We start from the raw sequence: 20,559 nt of genomic DNA on the forward strand, positions 1-20,559 counted from the left end.
ACCAAGCGACCTTCTACAACCCCTCTGAGTGGCTTGCTCTTTGCACAGGTCTCTTCTCTGATAATTCAAATAGGAAGGGTGACCTTTCCATGGAAGTCCCCATTTTCCAGTCATAATTAGTATGATTAAGACATAAAGAGAAAAAAGCATCCTTATTACGGAACTCTACACCAAACCGTGGATGAGTTATAGCTCTGCTTAACCTCAGGTAGTACTGACATTTAAAAAATTGAACTTCTTAAGACACATGCATAATTCTCTAATGTTGGAATTTCAGAAGAAATGTTTTTGAGCAAAAGCTTCCTCCTGGAGCCAATAAAAGTGTTACATTTTGGGTGAGAACAGTCATGATTCTTTTTAAAGATAACATTGAGTTTCGGTGGACCGTTTTTCATGTTCAGCTGATGCTGCCCTACAATACCATTACTTGCCATTAAATATCATCAACCAGCCTTTTCCAGCCCTCTCTTGCAGTTCAAACTTTCAACAGAAGACAGAAACTCTCTCTATTGTTCTTGCTATTTTTTTCAAAACTATTCCTCACACATATATTGAGTATCTTCACAAAGGCAATTTGTGAGTATTATTATATCTCCCTGAAATGTTTTCTTCTCTTCCTACTTCACACAACCTGGCTAACTCCTTTCAGTTCACAGATGAGAGGCCACTGACTGCAAAGGACTTTTCAAGAATCAATAAAGTAATTTTGCACTTCAACAACGTATTCAAAATGTATTCCCCTCAAAAATATGTACTTCTTAACGACAACAATCATGGCATGTCCACTTTTGTATGCCCAACATGGAGAAAATATGTGTAGAGTGAATTACTGAGAGGTACTGTGTGGAAGACAAGGAAGGTGGCAGACTATCAAGGGGCTTTACTCTTTAGTAGGGATTATACTATTGCTCATTTAGTACAACATAAGAGTGAAAAAAATGACCTCATAGGTCAGGTGCAGATAAAATTCTCTGGAAATGTTTAACGCATTCTATTTCCAATCACAAATCTGGGAAAGTTAAAGAAAATATAATCTTCCTCGTCACAAATTTTTCACCATTTTACTTGTTTACAGGAGCCATCATAACATTAAATAGTCTTTGGGAAAAATAAATATGAGTGTTTATAACATTTAGTACTTATTTTCTACCAATTTCCATAGATTAAAAACCCCTGGGGAAATTCTGTCAGGTGTTTTATCATCCATGGTATATAGCTTGATTTCACAAATACAGGAATTGTCAGTGGTTATTGTGAAGTACGTGAGTCATAAACCAGAGACAGCCTACTGAAAAAAAGATAAAATGTATAATTGATGAGACATTAATGTAAGTGAGGAATTAAGATAAATTAAGATAATTGCCCATCCTACAATATGGGCCAACACATCTGGATGGCTATGTTCTGGTTCGTGTACCTTATTTGAAATACTAGCATACATCTTGAGATGAACAATCTGTGGATGGGAAATCACAAGCATCAATGTAAAGTGGGGTTGATAGAGAATTATGCATCCTCAAATACTCAGATGGGAAATATACTGTCAGTGTCTGTGAGAAAACCGTCAAAAGTTCATGGATCCATTTATGTAAATTGGGAAAGATATCATGGTTCTATTTGTTTTGTTATGTAGTAAATATTACTAAATTTCTATGAACAAAATAAAATGTCAAAGAAAAAAAACCGCAAGTACTAAGAATAGTTAAACATAAGTCACCAAATGTCCATATTTTCGAGAAATAATTTTGCCTCTATGATGTTTACCTTTGTTGGCTGAAGAAAAAAGTAGTTCCAAAAGTGAAGGCACAGGGATACACTACCCATCATTCCAGACTAGAGATCAGTATTTGAATGGCAGAAGAAAAGACTTGGGCATTTTTGTACATCCTGTTGGCTGTGAAGACCTAGATCTGTCTTGTCAGATCCTACGAAGTAAAACAATTGAATGAGAGAGCTTCAGAATATGTAAGGGCAATAGCATCCGATGTCATGGGTGTCTTATTACCACAGGCTGCTTTAGCACAAGAACCCTGGGGACCTCTATTTTATGAAGCTAACTGGATATAATCCTGGCACTTATTAAGTGCAGTTAGGTATTCAATGTCAGCAAGCTGCCTATAGCCAAGCAAATGACAATCATTTCAAATTATACCTCTAAGGTCAATTTTACTCCTTTAACTTAGACACAGCACTGAGCCAAAATTCACACTAATACATTAATGTAAAGTTTCATCATCCTACTTTTAATTTAGAGTTTCAGAGTTTGATTCAGTTAGAGGATAGTCAAGTGACCTCCCAGAAAAATGTTTATTAAATAGTAGTGTTTGCTGTGGGAGTTCAGAACCAAATCACAAATTATCTTTTGGATTCCTATCAATGTAAAGACCTGAGATACAGATCAATGATTGTGAATAAGCCACTCTCTCACAAGCATGTCTCTTCCCCCTGCTCACACCCACATATTTCTCAAGTCTCCCTCAATCTAAACTGAAATACACGTCACATGAGAGCAGTTCTAATAAAAATGTAATAATAATAGCCAATACATATTGAGTTTTCCCTAAGTTCAGGCAGTGTTGTAACAATTTTTCTAACTTTTAATTTTAGAATACTGTTAGATTTACAGAAAAGTTGCAAATATAGCACAAAGAATTTCCATATACCCTGCATCTGGTTTCCTCTATTGTTTAGCTCCTATATTAATATGATACATTTGGTACAATTAGTGAACCAATACTGATACATTATTAATTAAATTCATAATTTATTTGCATTTTTTCCTAATTATCTTGTTTCATTCCAAGATCCCACCCAGGGTACCATATTACATTTATTCATCATATCTCATTAGATTCCTGTGTGACAGTTTTTCAGACTTGCCTTGACTCTGATGATGTTGATAATTTTGAGGGAACTGGTCAGGTATTTTACAGAACTTCCTTCAACTGGTGGAGGTTTTTCTTACAATTAGACTGGGGTTATGGGTTTTGGGGAGGAAGACCATAGAGATAAAGTGCCATTCTCATTACATCATATCAAGGATACACACTATCAACATCCCTTATCACTGTTGATGTTAACCTTGATCACATGGCTGCAGAAGTGTTTGTTAGATTTTCTCCACTGCAAGGTTCTTATTTTCCCCTTTTCATACTTCACTCATTGGAAGAAATGAACTATGTACAGCCTGTACTTAAAAGGTGGGGAGTTATGTTCCACCTGCTTGAGAGGTGTTGGTGTATCTTTCATGAATTGGAATATTGAATTTTCAAGATAAATACTATGAGGCAGGTGATATTATTTCATTTTATAGATGAGAAATCTGAGGTATAGATTGGTTTAAATAAAGTAAAAGTGCCCACAACTGCATATCTAAAGTTGGTTGATCTCCAATATGAACTTGGACACCCCAGTTCCAGATCCTGAGCTCAAAGTCAAATGTGCCTTTGAGTAGCTCAGACAAGTGAAGTCCAAATGGTGATCTGAACATTAAAGTCAAGTGGCTGAAAGCCCACCATATAGAAGAGACTGTATATTTGTAATGGGTATTCCAGAAAGGCAAAACTGAAACCAATGGATGGGATACACAAAGAGAAGTACTTCAACCCAAAATGTTGAGTAATAAAATTAGAACTAATAAGCTACCTGAGACTAGCAGCACTTGGATGACAGAATTATTTCAGAAAGAATAACATAATAAGAATGAAAACATATATCACTTAGAATGGTTCTCCCACTCTTATAAGTGTTTTAAATGCATTTATTCATACAATAATCTCAACAACCCCACAAGGTAGCTAATGTGATTATCTCCATTGTACAAAGATAAAATTGAGGCACAGAAAGTCTAAATAACTTGCCCAAGCCCACACACCTAGTAAGTGACAGAGTAAGATTCAAACTCAAGTAGTCTTAGTTCCACTGTTCTTGGTTTTACCACTGCAGACTGCCTTCTGCATGGGGTTGGAGGCTGATGTAGCCCTCACTCAAAATCTGCTAGATGCTGTGGTATCTTCAGTTTTCCTAGAGAAGTACTTTCCCCTTATCATTATAAAATTTATAACCTTTTATTAATGCATGTTAATGCTTATAATTTTAAGTTATAATTTCCTTGGATAAGTATAAAAACAGACCAACTCCTTCAGTCTTATTTCAGGAAGTAAATCATGAAATCGGAGACAAAAGAGGAAGCCATCAGTTTAGAAAAATGAATACATATTCCTATAAAGAAAAAAACAATAAAAGGGTTAAATAATATATGTCTTTACAATACCACAATACCCAATGATTTTTTTTCTAAGTGTAATAAAAGCCTTGCTTCTGAAAATTGAGTCTTTATTTTCTTACTTGTGTTTTATAAAACAAATAACAAGATCGGTTCATTCATTTAACAAAATAATTATTTTGAACCAACACAGAAACCAGGGATGGCAGCTGGAATTTCCTTCCAGTTCCCTGGAGCTAAGGGGTTTAAAGAGATGTTCAAAAAAAAAAGGTTAAAAAAAATCTCAGTTCACCAAACTGAATCTACTTAACTTGGTAAATTTCCAGTCTTGGTCAAGAGAAAGAGTAAGAGCAGAAGGATGAGAACTCAACTAAACTCAGGAAAAAGCACCGTTTTCTCCTAGTCAACATCATGATTACACACAATTAAAAGGGTGAGAAATCTGAGTTTAAGGCGGAAGGGAAAAGGAGAGAGAAGTTATGTTGTGAACCTCTTTCAGCGCTGAATTGTGGCCTGAGCACTGTAACAAGCAGAGACAATAAATGCAATCCTGTGGTTCACCTTTCAGATTTCCGAACTGGAACATTAGTTCAGGAATACAGAATTGATCTGGGGGAGGCCTGGAAACAGGAGGTCTCCAGGAAGTGTGGTAATGAAAGGCTTTGTCTCCACCCACACGCAGTGAGCTGGGCTGCTGACAAAGTAGAATCTACTGGGTTTCTCCTGACTGACACGTGGTTAATTGAGTGTCACACTGTGTTCATGCTACCTCTGTTCTGAAGCACACAACAAGAGATCATCCCTGATATGTGATAGCTCAGAGCAAGCATAAATAAAGCATTTCATTGATCTGGCAATGGCTATAGGTAGACCCCATGGCCCATCTTCTTGACAACCATTGCAAATCCTTTTTCCCTCTCCCCACCTTTCCCAGTATGATTTAAGCACATAGCCATTTAGATTGATTTACGGGCCACTAAGATACCGCTGCTTTATCTACACCCGGATTGTAAGCCTCCACCCTCCCAAGCCACAGCACTGTACCCCTGCCCATGCCTTTGCTTCATTAAAAGTTTGCATTTCAGGAAGAAATGCTAGAAGTACATCTGCAAGGCTGCTGGATGGAGTCACACATGAGGAATCAATAGTCATTTTAAGGGGATCTAAAAGCTAGTGGGTTGAGAAGTGGGGAGGAGAAGATGGTAAGGAGAAAGGAAGGAGCAGAGGTTTGATTTTAATGTTGGTCAAATACTATAAGCCAGATATTGTCCACCAAGCCCTGCCTGACTCTCCCAAGCAGTGCTTGTCACATTAATCATCTGTGTTACCACAGCAACTGAGCCTATCAATTTTACTATATAATTACCTTTTTGCAAGTAGACATCTAACACCAAAGTGTGTGCTTTCTGAAAGCTATATCCTCATTGTTTATTATAGGATCTGTACAAAGCAGAGCAAAGAGAAGGCCTTAACTAAGAATTTGGCCAAAGAGTGTAACCAAAAGTTGGGGTCCATCTGCTCACCACTCAAAAGCCAATAAAGAGGCCAGGTTGGTGGAAAGAAAGTTTGCTTTATTTTGGATGCCAGCAACTGGGTGGTGGGGGAGTGGATGAATCCCCCAACTGACAATCAGTGGACAGGAGCTTTTATAGGCAGAGGGAGGGGGCTACATGCAGAAACAGCACAGTCAACTCTGATAGTCATCTTGAAGTTGGTCATGCAGTGGTCTGATCAGTGTCATCTTGATTATTTTAAGTACAATTAATCTTCAGTTCCAGGGTCAGTTTGTTCCCATTTCCTTGAGGCTAGTTCTCAGAATTGTGGCAGCCTATCTCATGGCTAGAGCCTGGTCATCATGTAGTTAACTTCTTCCACCTGCTGGGGGTTTCATCACCTATAAGACAGCTCACACTATATGGCTCAGAATATTATCTATAGCCCTTAAGGAGGAACTAAAGGCTCTTGACTTTGCTTAATGACTAAGTTATCACTATTTGGTCTCCTTTGACTGTTTTCCTTTGTTTCTGCATTTTCTCATTTCTCTGATTAAACTTATTCTTTGGCTAAAGTTTTTCCATAGACAAAATGCAGGCAGAGGGCAAGGTAGGGAAGGAATTTAGGGTTCTGCTCCCTTTCAAGAGTATGCTAGTGATGAAAAAGTCAGTGTTAAGAAGAATGCGTAGTTTATTCATTCACATAAATCAGAGGCTGTCGAACATTTCAGCCTCAGGGCCTCTTTACACTCTTAAAGTGTTAGCCACCCATAGATCTTTTGTTTATATGGATTATGTCTAATAGTATATGTCATATTTAAAAGTCTAAGGCATTTTTGGAATATTTATTTATTAATTCACTTTAAAAAGAAGAAATAAACCCATTATATGGTACCATAAATACTATATTTTATGAAAAATATCTATAATATCAACAAGAAAATGAATTTATGGGAAGAGTGGCCTTTTTTTTTAAGTTTTGCGCATCTCTAACATTTAACTTAATCAAAGACATTCTCATATTGGTCTCTGCAATCACTCTGTTGCAAAATCACATGTAATGTGTAACCCCTGGAACACTCACTGTACATTTTCAGGAGAATGAGAGTGATAAAGGCAAATGACTTTTTAGTGTTATTATGGAAATAGTGTTGACATCATGGAACCCCTGAAAGGATCTCAAAGACCCTGGGTTGTCCTGGGACTCACTTTGAGAAACTCTAATAAATGTTTTTGAAACTCTATTCACTTTCAGTGACCACTAATTTCCAATAAAATGTTGCATAGAAAAAGATGAGCTAGGTCTGTGACATTGAACCTGAGGGACCTATTGGTAAGTTGTAAAATTTTACAAAGGTGGGTCTTCACATTCAACTCTTCCACTCACTTCCTCCATTTCTATAAATCCCATACTTAAAAATGATTTTGTCACAAAGCAATGTCTAGCCATTCTCAACCCCCTCATCCAATGACTTCCCTATCAGTACCCCTTTTTGCCCACAGAATAACATGGAGCGGCAAGACAGCATCTTGTCTCTCCAGCAAAACCTCAGCTGCTTCTAAAATATCAGAGAAATGAAAATTTTTTCCTTTCTCCAAAGGGTTGGGAAATAAATAAAAGATACAATGCCTATTTTGAAGACTAAGTATAAACAAGGATTAAAAAAATATTACCTGGAAGCCTGCAAATTGCAGCTGTCAATCTTGGCTCTTTGATACTATCTAAATCTAGTTTCAATTAAATAAGAATGCAATTTCCAATACCCTTAATTGCAGAATCATATGGCCTTACAGCCAAGTAATGCTTAAAAAAGAAAGAGCAAATCAGAAACTCCCACTCAAGGACATGGAAGCTAACCCTATCAAATGGACTATCAATAATTAAGGGCTTTGATGCCTGGAATCATTTAGATAATAAGATTGCTTTGAAGTAAATAAATATCAAGTTAGGATTTGTAGCAGTCACAGGTGTTTGGCAGGGCTAGCCTATAATCACAGAGAAAATGAGTGCATTTTATTCAGGATAATTAGAAAAAGAAGTGAAGTTTATATGCAAATTGTAAACCACTTTAGTCAAAGATAACCGGTCAGACTGCTTTTGGTAATTTAAACTTTCATTTAGATGAGAATTTGCAGAGTATCTATTTTCAATGCAATTTGAGTGCAGCTGGTTGCACTCTCTCAGTCAACTGAGAGAAAAATTTAAATGTCCCTCATAACCCTCCAGTCCTGTTTTGGTGCTGACAGAACAACATATGCATTTTTTAAACTTGACTCCTCTCACTCTTGTCTGTATGGATGTCAGTTCCAGAAGGTTATATGGAATTTTTCAGCACCCAGCACTGACCTAAAAGGATCTTGTCGGAGGGAGGGAGCCAAGATGGTAAAGATGAAGAAAAAGAAATGCGTCTGAATGCATGTAAAATTTAACTGTTCTAAGAACAAGTTAGGAATGTAAACATGGTTGGTGTTTTTCTTTTTCCTCAGATAGTGCTACATGCTTCTAAACTTTTCTTAATTTCTTTCTTGTATTCTTCTGCCATATTGTAATATTCACTTACTTGTCTTATCTTCTTCCTGTTAGACTATAAACTGCCTAAAGCCAGAAATGTTGAGCTACTCACCTCAGTTTTGCTTGAGTAGCCTGGACCATTATCTGCCTTACATAACTTCTTTTTCCTTTATTTACAATGTTGTGTTAGTTTTGGGTGTACAGCAAAGTGATTCAGTTATACATATATATCCTTTTTTCAGATTATTTTCCCTTATAGGTTATTACAAATATTGAGTAGAGTTCCCTGTGCTATACAGTAGGTCCTTTTTGATTCTTTATTTTATGTATAGTGGTGTGCATATATTAATCCCAATCTCCCAATTTATCTCTCTCCCCCCCCTTTCCCTTTTGGTAACCATAAGTTTGTTTTCTATGTCTGTGAATCTATTTATGTTTTATAAATAAGTTCATTTGTACCTTTTTTTTTCAATTCCACATATATGTGATATAATATGATTTTTGTCTTTCTCTGTCTGGCTTACTTAGTATGATAACCTCCAGGTCCATCCATGTAGCTGCAAATGGCATTATTTCATTCTATTTTATGGTTGAGTAATATTCATATATATATATATGTATATATATATATATATATATATATACATATATATATATATGCCACATCTTCTTTATCCATTCATCTGACGATGGACATTTAGGTTGCTTCCATGTCTTGGCTATTGTAAATCATACTGCAATGAACACTGGGGTGCATATGTGTTTTCAAATTATAGTTTTCTTCAGATATATGCCCAAGAGTGAGATTGCAGGATCATATGGTAACTCTATTTTCAGTTTTTTAAGGAACTTCCATACTGTTCTCCATAGTGGCTGTACCAATTTACATTCCCACCAACAGTGAAGGAGGGTTCCTTTTTCTCCACACCCTCTTCAGCATTTATTATTTGTAGACGTTTTAATGATAGCCATTCTGACTGTTGTGAGGTGATACCTCATTGTACTTTTGATTTGCATTCTCTAATAATTAGCAATATTGAGCATCTTTTCATGTGCCTGTTGGCCATCAGTAACTTCTTGATAAATATTTGTAAAGTTAAATGAAATCATTGACCTGTACTAAAGGCAAAGAGTTAATTTAAGGAGAAAAGTAGACTTTCTGGAGGGGAGGTAATGTGATATTTAAAAAGTGGCAAATTATTTTTTTAACTTATAATTTTTAGTTTTAGTTGTTTGTTTTTCCCCCTGAGTAGTTGCTAGCATTATTTACAATTGCCAAGATATGGAAGCAGCCTAAGTGTCCATCAACAGATGAGTGGATAAAGAAGATGTGGTATGTATATACAATGGAACACTACTCAGCCATAAAAAAGAACAAAATTTTGCCATTTGCAGCAACATGGATGGACTTGGAGGGCATTGTGCTAAGTGAAATAAGTCAGAGAAAGAAAAATGCTATATGATATCACTTATATGTGGAATCTAAAAAATACAACAAACTAGTGATTATAATAAAAAGAAGCAGACTCACAGATACAGAAAACAAACTAGTGGTTACTAGTGAGAGAGGGAGAGCAATATAATATAAGGGTATTGGGAGTGGGAGGTACAGACTATTGGGTGTAAGACTACAAGGATGTATTGTACAACATGGGGAATATAGCCAATATTTTATAAACACTGTAAATGGAATGTAACCTTTAAAATTATATAAAAATAAATTAGAAACTAGTTGCTAGTTAGATGCAATATGGTAGCTCTGATTTCCTATTGCACCTTTGTTTCTCTTATTTCACTCATCACAGTCAACCACAGCTAATTCTTCACCTGTTTGAAAACTTTGATACTAAATCAGTACACTCTTATCTTAGTGCTTCTTACAAATGTTGACTAAGTATTGTTAAACAAACATCCAAAATCATCATATTTACCTCAAAAGAGGCATGTCCCATATCAGTGCTTTAAACTTACAGTGTAGTAGAGCAACCCTCCAAATTAAATGGGGTTCAAAATCACTTAAGAGTTTGTTAGAGATATAGGTATCTAGGCTCTGCACAAGATCAACTGACTCAGAGCCTCTGAAAATCAACTTGATTACCAAAGGGTAGTGAGCATTAAGAGGAATTAATATATGAAAAGCACCTGACACAGTGCCTGTAATAGCGAGTATTTATATATATTACCTATTGTTATTAGATATTCAACAAATGTATAATGAAAACAATAAACATATAAATGAAGGCCCAAAGGAATAGATATATATGAGAAGAAACGTGTCAGAGTAGATGGCCTAAGATGGTAAGATGACTCCTGATAAGTATCTGGGTGACAATACCATCTCTGTTTTCTTTCTGCCCGCTTTCCTCTACCTATCTGGCACAGAGTCTCATTTATAACAAGGCACATCTAGAACAAGTTTGTAATATTTATTCATATAATTCATATACAGAGGTTGGTATATTTTAGCGACATGCTCCCAAAAGAAGATGGCCTTTGTGGGTCAGAGCCCAATCAGTCAGATGCCAGCTACATGAGAGCCATACATATTCGTTTCTTCCAATTGTGAAACCTGGGTCTTTCACAAATAAGCAACCACTGGTTGTCCAGGAAAATCTTAAGGACTGGGGTGCTCTTGATTAATCCTCCTTTTCCCCTACTTATGTCTTCATTCCTGAATCTTAGCATGGATAAACAACATGTAACCCAAGAGAATAAATCTATAATGAATATTGTCAACTGAGGCAGGAAGATGCTTGCTATTGTTGTTAGGTATATTTGTGACCTGTTAGTGCACTACAAATTACCCCAAGATGCATCAGTGTTAAGCAATAACTAATATTATTTCACCATATGTGTAGGTCAGGAATCAGATGTGGTTTAGCTGGACTTTTAGACTCTGAGTCTCTAACAAGACTTCTGCTAAGGAGTCAGCTGGGAATGCCATCATCTTAAGGTTCCATGGGCATAGAACTACTTCTAAGTTTACTCAGGGTTCTTAGACTGAGGCCTTTAGTTCTCTACTGGCTGTTAGTCACAGGCTGTACTCTTCCTGGCCACATAGATCTCTCCATAGGGAAGTTGCAATATTTCTAATATATAAATTATAATCAGCATAAATTAAATAACATGACACAGGAATGCCAAAATAACTCTTTCTTCCCTCTTTTTTTTTTTTTTTGTGGTACGCAGGCCTCTCACTGTTGTGGCCTCTCCTGTTGAGGAGCACAGGCTCCGGACACGCAGGCTCAGTGGCCATGGATCACGGGCCCAGCTGCTCCACGGCATGTGGGATCTTCCCGGACCGGGGCACGAACCCGTGTCCCCTGCATCGGCAGGCGGACTCTCAACCACTGCGCCACCAGGGAAGCCCTTCCCTCTTTTTTTGCGTTGTTTTTTATGCAATCTGGAAGCTCATATTCAACATCAGAATGATTCGTTTTACAATTAATATTTTCCTTTCACCTGTGTTCACTTTTTTTTTTTAACAAAATCAACATCTTCTAGGTAGCATAGCTCATTGAGTCCTTAACTTGATGTGAATGGGTTTCTAAGCTGCCATCCCTGCCAACTGGAAAGTCTGGGTTAGTCAGAGAACTGGGCAGGCTGAACAAAATGTAGGGAATGGCAAGAGCAGCAGGTGCAACAGTACTTTCAGAGTTTGGTGAAGAATGGCTCTGGTCAGAAACCACTCTGGAAGCAGATGCCCTGAGGGAAATCGTGTTCAGTAAAATCCTTTCAAAGTACGAAGTGCTATCCTATAGAATCATTATTTCTCATTTTAACCTAACTCTGCTGGGGTTTTGTTCTTCTAAGCATCTCCTCGTATCTAAAGCAGCTGGCCTTAACTTACTGCCCAGAATTCATTTTCCAAACCAATACTGAAACACGTTGCCATTTTAGACTCTTTTTGCTATTTCCCAACTGATGAGGCAAAATCCAAAATCTTCCGTAATGAATCTTTCAGCACATTTTTTCCTACCAAATAATTTTGCTTATTAAATTATGCTTTTATCCTGAGCTGTAGTCTTTGCTTAATTAATACATGCAAATATTAAAAATAGAATAATTAAAAGATTATGTATAATGTAAAAGAAAAGCTGATGCAGTAACTATGAAGAATTTCTGTTATAAAACCTTATTTGCAAATTAACTCCTTCTTAAGGTCCCCTTTATAATGTCTAAGTTTTCAGAGTGTTTACTGTAGAAGTCAAGTCTTATTGGGTGTTTACCACCTTTGCCTTTCATAGTTTTTAAAGTGATTCTTAACTCCTTAGCACTACCCTCTGGCTGCCAATCTTTTCTCATTATGATGACATGGGAGAAACCTCACAATAGTCAAAAGCTACCAAACACCTATGTTTCATAGATGTAGGAGTGGATAATTTACATACCTTAATGAAAATAATAGCTTATTTTTTTGTGTGTCTGGCTCTATACAAAACGCTTATTTATTTATTTATTTTTGTCAAGTGTTAGCCTTAAAATAACTCCAAGAGGCAGATAATATTACAGTATAAGTTTACCACTGAGGAAATAGACAGATGGTGAGGGACCCGACTTAACCAGGGACTGTACATCCTGAACTTGCTTCAGTCTATCAAATTCCATATTCTAAGTTCTTACTTCCTACTCTGCTCTATTTCCCAGACTTAGTCCTAGGATCTCAGGAACAAAGCCTCCATCAAGAAGCAATATGCATTCTGATCTTTTTTTTAATTTGGGTAGAATATACTATAAACTCTTAATTACCTTTGGAGACTGCACATGTTTTTAACAGGCTAAGAGCTTCTCAGCCAAATTATTTTCTTATTGTCTTAACTGAATTCTAAATTTCTAGTTTATTCTTTGGACTAAGATTTTCTTTGTATCTGTGCTGCTTTAGAAGGTTAACCTTTTACAGACCTTAACTTTTTAGTTTGAATGAATTTATTTATTTTTCTTTCCAAGACCAGAGAATCTGAGAAAACTGAGGTGCCTATGCATAAACAATGAGCTGCAATTCTCTGAGTTTGATGGTAGAGTATAAGAAAAATACAAAACTTCAGCAAAAACTGTATGCACACCATTTTCATGTATTTCTATATTAAGATAATCTTGCAAGGAATAGGAAATAATCTAAATACACTTTGGTAATATGGAAAAGGTGGTCCAAATAAATGCAAAAGTTGACATTGTTAGAAAGGGTACCATTGTGTACCTTCCTTTCCCACTTTGTTTAACCCAATGCAGACCCACGTGATTTTCAAATTCCCTTCTTTTTGGTTCCTTGTTCTAGGAATAGAACATTAATTTCCAAAATTATCATGGGACTGTGACAACACAAGACATGAATCTCTATTAAATGTATTGGTCTTTCTCATGGACCTGCTATAGTATTATTGTGTTGTGTGTGTGTGTGTGTGTGTGTGTGTGTGTGTGTGTGATATGTCTGGCTGCCAGGTAAAACTTCAAAGGAAAACCTTAAAAGCAGAGCATCTTTTTTGCATGCTCTATTCTAAGAATGTTCAATGTAACTAACTAAAAGTGTGTGTTAAATATATTTAGGTTTTTGGTTTTCTATCTTTGTTTTTATTTGTTTTTGGTTTCTGTATATTTGATTAACTGTGCTGTTTTAGTGGTTGTAGGATAAAATGCACTGGTGAAGCAAATGTAGTGCCAACAGAAGGTGATTTTCCAGTTGTGTATGTCATGCAACATTTGAAGGGACTGTGCATTCTTAAAACAATAACAGTTGTTTCTAAACCAGATTTCATTTCTATTATTGTTTTACGTGCCAAACCCCAAAGTGGGTTGGGCTTGAATCTCTGAACACTGTGGACCCATTAGAAGACTGTTTTGATTGTCACAAATTGTAGTGCCTGAAAATATTCTTAAGCTAATTGTCTTAAAAAAGAAAGAAAGAAAGAAAGCTCTCCAAAGACAAAACAAGAACAATTATTATAACAGAAAATAATTATGGTTGAAATCTCTGTGGTTCCTTAGAAATGTTGTGCTTTTTGTATCTTCCATCATTAATGCAGTTTGAATGAATGTGTATAGTTCACAGGTCGTCGTGTTTGCATTTTAAATTTAGGTAAATGACCTCATTTTTCAAACGAATTCATTTTTAATTTTTTTTCATTTTTTTAAAGGTACCTTTTTAAAAAAATGTTTATTTTTTATTGAAGCAGAGTTGGTTTACAATGTTGTGTTAGTTTCAGGTGTACAGCAAAGTGATTCAGTTATATATATATATATTTTTTTTTTCTTTTTCAGATTCTTTTCCTATATAGATTATTACAAAATATTGAGTATGGTTCCCTGTGCTATACAGTAGGTTCTTGTTGTTTATCTATTTTATATATAGTAGTGTGTATATGTTATTCCCAAATTCCTATTTTTAATTTTATTTAATATAATGTGTAGACAGTTCCCTGGTCTCTGCATTTTGAAGTGTAAACAATATAAATCTCTTAATTCTGTAATTTTTATAATTATGATGTAACTCTATCCTATCCTTAAAACAACTCTTTATGTGCAAAAAAAAATGTGTTGATGACTTTTTCTGCACTCTTGCAATTTCAAACCATTGCATTTCAGGTGAAAGTAAAACACTATGATTTTTATTTTCTTCTCTTCTGGGTACTTTAGGCTTTGTATTCTTGAAGAGTTGGCTGGATCCTTTTCCCTTGTGAAATGATGTTATTTACTTATGTATATTTAAAAAAATATATTTACTAGCTTACATATATTTTTACCTGCTCATTTTGGTTTATAATCTGGATAGCTAAATAGTCACAATTCCTTCAGTTTCCTTGAAATAGTTCATGTTATACCATAAGTGCCTGTGATCCTAATGCAGCAACATAAATTTTGCAATTCTATAGCTTCAATCATACTCAGTGTTAAGAAGAGATTATGTTTTAAGCCTGCTGGGAATATTATTTTTTGACTTTATATTTGGCACAACAACGTTAAATTAATATCTGGGGAATGTTCATTGTAAAGATCAACTGATATTGTGAACTTTGAACTCACCAGTTTTCTTTACAACATAATTTGGTCTCAGAAAATGGTACCAATAAAAGTTTTCTGATAAAATATTTGTATATCAAATCAGGTGAACTCAACTCTTGGAAGGCATTTAATTTATTTTTGAATTTTTAATGGATTATTAGAGAGATCATCAATTTGATTCCAGTTATTATTTTCCCCTCTAGATCTAGATTTGTTTTCATCAAACATGAAATAGGAGAAGGCAAGAGCAGAGTATACCATGTAGTAATGGTAAGTCAAAGTATTCTCATAATACCTGATGAAATCAACAGAAACGTTCTAAAACATTAAACAAATCACCTTCAGCAATCAAAACAAGAGCACAGCCTAATACTACATATATAAGATAGAGTTACTATATATATAGATATAGATATAGATATAGATATATATAGATATATCGAGAGTGAAAGAGAGAGAGAGAGAAACTGAGGACAGAGATAGAGACAGATTTAGGACTTTGGCATGGAATTTAGACATATTACCTTGACCCCCAAGCTATAATGGCAACTGCTAAGAATTCTAACAAATGCCAACAAATCTGAGAAAGCAAATTGAGTTATTGTCTACATTTTCATTCTTCTGCCTCCTGAGTGAGCCAAGCAGGGCACAGAAGTCTTGAGAGGGCAGTTCCATAGGTTGACACAAGTTGAAGTTCAGGTCAGGGAAGGCTTTCTGGAGATGACAGCCTTCTTCTTTCCTTTCTTCCTTTTGTCATCTACAGGAATATTTTTCTTTCAAAAAATTTTTTTTTGATGATGATGATGATAGGGAAGAAAATATTTATTTTCTTGGTTACCATGATATTCTTTTTCCATCTTACTTCATCTTGTATGTCTTTGTCCTGACACATTGCCTTGTGACTGGCCAGACCCCTTAAGAGCTCTGAAAAGCCACATGTGCCTGGGTCTGCCTGCAGGACAGAGCCTGATGGAAAGTCCTATGTGAAGTAACAGGTATTTGGTAAGAACCATAGTGCAATGTCCACCCACTTCAAGATGCTGACCCTGTAGGTAGCAGGTGAGAAAACTCTTCACCTATGTGATGTCCAAAGCACCTGTGGATGAGGCAGTCCTCTTGGTGAGCACTTTCTGGACATAATGGAAAATGATGTGTGAGTTTCTAGTGGAATTTGAAGTGGGAAACACTATAAAGATGCTAATGCTATGATGGGAGAGAAGACTCCAGAATCTGAACCAGGAAAAATGACCTGAAGATTTAGCATGGAATAATCAGAATTCACTCTTCCCCCACAATTGATAAGAACCCTGGTACAGACTTTGGAATACCTCACAAGGGAGAGAAGATGCCAAATAGTCAAATATCATATACAATTTTGTTTGATACATCCTCCTTCTCCATGTCCTCAGATTACTTAAATAATGTCAAAATACAGAATACTCAGAGAGAAGAAACAAAAGGTTTCTATTCTGATATTTAGGAAGAGAGACAAAAATAAATCATCCACATCATATCAAAATGAACAGATGGTCTGGACAAAGACATACAAGATGAAGTAAGATGGAAAAAGAATATCAAGGTAACCAAGAAAATATACATCCACTTCCCTATCATCATCATCAGAAAGAAATTTTTGAAAGAAAAATATTCTTATAGACAACAAAAGAAAGAAAGGAAAGAAGAAAAATAGCATTATAATTTATATGGACAAAACAATCTTAAATAAAATATAATGTAAGAATTAAGGTGAAAATTTCTAAGAGATGATTTAGGCTGTAGAAAAAACTTATTAAAAATATAAATTCAATAAATACATAATTCAAAAAGATGATAAAATAGCAAAATGTGATTGTAATGCACTGAACTGTGGCTCCCAAAAATATGTTCACTCAGAAATTTAGACTGTGACGTTATATATGGAATAAGAGTCTTTGCAGATATAATAATAAAGGTAAGGATCTCAGATGTGATCTCTCTGGATTAGGGTGGACCCTAAATCAAATGAAGAGTGTCCTTATAAGAGAGGAAAAAGACACAGAAACACAGGGGAGAAGTAGATGTAGAGAAACAGGAGAGAAAGCCATGAGAAGATGTAGGCAAAGGCTGGAGGTATTGTAACTACAAGCTAAAAAATGCCAAGGATTGCCAGTACCCAGCAGAAACTAAGAAAGAGGCATGGAATGAATTCTCTCTCAGAGCCTCTAGAAAGAACCAACCTTCTTCGCAACTTGATTTCAGACTTCTGGCCTCTGAAACTGTGAGAGAATACATTTGTGTTATTTTAAGCCACTGCTTTTGTAGTACTTTGTTACAGCAGACCTAGGCAACAAAAACAGAGATAAAAAGTGAGATTGCATAGCTAAGGAAGCAAATCAAAGAAGAAACAAGATTATTACAGAACTAATAATTAAATTATAAGCAGTGAGGATAGATAAGCTAAACATTAAATTAATAACAGAAAATGAAGCAAAAGCTCTCAGTTTTCCCTAAATGCCCCTACACCCATTTCCTTGAAAAGAGAATTCTCTCAAAAGATACCTCCTGGTCTCTGTTGCAACTAGATGGCAGGGTGTTACTTAAGTTCTGGTCATGGAGTAAAAATAGAAGTGTATTTTCTAAAATGTCATTAAAGAAAGAATGCATACATTAATCTTTCCACTTTACTACTGGTTGACTTGTGAGGGTTATGGGTAGAAGCAGTCACCATCTTGGACCTAGAGATCGTCCATGATCAGGCTAGTAAAGCAACAAAATTAAAGCCAACTGGGTTTCTGACAGCATAGGACTTCCCTATCAGCCATGAGTGGTTTATACCAGACTTGTTGCATGAAAAACAAATGAACTTCTACCTTGTTTAAAGCACTTATATATTTGAGTTTTTGTTACTGAAGCCATAACTTCCATCTTAAGTAATGTATCCAATTATAATAGAGATATATCTGAAATTATATAAGAATATATTAATAATTAATATCTGCTTAACTTTGTATAAAATCTATTTTTATTTATGGAAAAGAAAGACAGCTGACTTTGAAATTAAACTGAGATTTAAAATATTGACCTATTATTTGCCAAATGATCTTAGATGAATCATTTCACCTATTTGAACCCTGATTCTTCATCTATGAAACGGAGATAAAACTACCTATTTAACTTTCCTTGGCCTTTGTTTTCTAAACTATACAATGGGAATATTAATATTTCCTCTTTCATAAGGTTGTTTTCAGGATTTATTTAAAGTGCTTAGAATATTGTCTGGCTCACATTAAGCACTATGTGATTTTTAGTTTTCACCATCATCATTATTGTCATTACTAATATTATTGCCTGGTAATGTGTGAGATTTAAATGTGATAAAATATATAAAATATTTAGCTTAATGCCTGACAAATAACAAATGCTATGTGATAGTCATATTATTTCAACTATTATTTAGTAAGCAAGTTAAGATGTGTTTTCTCGGGGAGACCTTCAAGATGGTGGAAGACGTGAAGATCACCTTCCTCCCCACAGATACATCAGAAATTCATCTACACGTGGAACAACTCCTACAGAACACCTACTGAACGCTGGCAGAAGACCTCAGACTTCCCGAAAGGCAAGATACTCCCCACGTACCTGGGTAGGGCAAAAGATAAAAGAAAAAACAGAGAAAAATGAATAGGGACGGTACCTGCACCAGTGGGAGGGAGCCGTGAAGGAAGAAAAGTTTCCACACACTAGAAGCCCCTTCACTGGTGGAGACGGAGTGGGGGGGTTGGTGGCTGAGGGGAAGCTTCGGAGGCACGGAGGAGAGCGCAGCAACGGGGATGCAGAGAGCAAAGCGGGGAGATTCCCACACAGAGGATCTATGCCGAACAGCACTCACCAGCCCAAGAGCCTTGTCTGCTCACCCTCTGGGGCGGGTGGGGGTTGGGAGCTGAGGCTGGGGCTTCAGAGGACAGATTCCAGGGAGAGGACTGGTGTTGGCTGCATGAACAAAGCCTGAATGGGGGTAGTGTCCCACAGCTAGCCGAAGGGAGTCCGGGAACCTGCCTAAGAGACAAGAGAGCATTGTTTCGGGGTGCGCGAGAAGAGGGAATTCAGAGCACTGCCTGAACGAGCTCCAGAGATTGGAGCAAGCTGCAGATATCAGCACAGACAGCAGAGACGGGCATGAGATGCTAAGGCTGATGTTGCCGCCACCAAGAAGCCTGTGTGCAAGCACAGGTCACTATCCACACACCCCCTCCCGGGAGCCTGTGCAGCATGCCACTGCCAGGGTCCTGTGATCCAGGGACAATTTCCCCAGGAGAACACCGGTGTGCCTCAGGCTGGTGCAAATTCATGCCGGCCTCTGTCACCACAGGATCACCCCGCATTCTGTACCCCTCCCTCCCCCTGCCTGAGTGATCCGGAGCCCCCTAGTCAGCTGCTCCTTTAACACTGTCCTGTCTGAGTGAACAACAGACACCTTCAGGTGACCTACACACAGAGGTGGGTCCAAATTCAAAGCTGAACCCCAGGAGCTGTGTGAACAAAGAAGAGAAAGGGGAATCTCTCCCAGCAGCCTAAGGAGTAGTTGATTAAATCTGCACAATCAACTTGATGTACCCTGCATCTGTGGAATACCTGAATAGACAATGAGTCATCCCAAAATTGAGGCAGTGGATTTGGGGAGCAATGACATATATACATTTGTTCCTTTTTCTCTTTTTCTGAGTGTGTATGTGTACACTTTGTATGATTTTGTCTGTATAGCTTTGCTTTTACCATTTATTCTAGAGTTCTGTCTGTTGTGTTTTTTTTTTTTTTTGGTTTGTTTCTTTTTTTAGTATAGTTTTTAGTGCTTGTAATCATTGGTGGATTTGTTTTTTGGTTTGACTGCTTTCTTCTTTCTTTCTTTTTTTCATTTTTATTACTTCTTAATTTTTAATAATTATTTTTTATTTTAATAAATTTATTTTATTTTTTTTCTGTCTTCATTTCTTCTTTTGCCCCTTTTCTTCTGACCCGTGTGGCTGACAGGGTCTTGGTGGTCCAGCTGGGTGTCAGGCCTCTGTCTCTGAGGTGCAAGAGCTGAGTTCAGGACATGGGTCCACCAGAGACCTCCCAGCTCCATGTAATGTCAAACAGCAAAAATCTCCTAGAGATCTCCATCTCAATGCTAAGACCCAGTTCCACTCAATGACTAGCAAGCTACAGTGCTGGACACCCTATGCCAAACAACTAGCAAGAGGAACACAACCCAACCCATTAGCAGAGAGGCTGCCTAAAATCATAATAACTTCACAGACACCTCAAAACACACCACCGGACGTGGACTTGCCCACCAGAAAGACAAGATCTAGCCT

Source organism: Mesoplodon bidens (genome assembly GCF_964165515.1).
Source record: "Mesoplodon bidens genome assembly, chromosome: 3".
In the NCBI taxonomy this organism is placed as follows: domain Eukaryota; kingdom Metazoa; phylum Chordata; class Mammalia; order Artiodactyla; family Ziphiidae; genus Mesoplodon; species Mesoplodon bidens.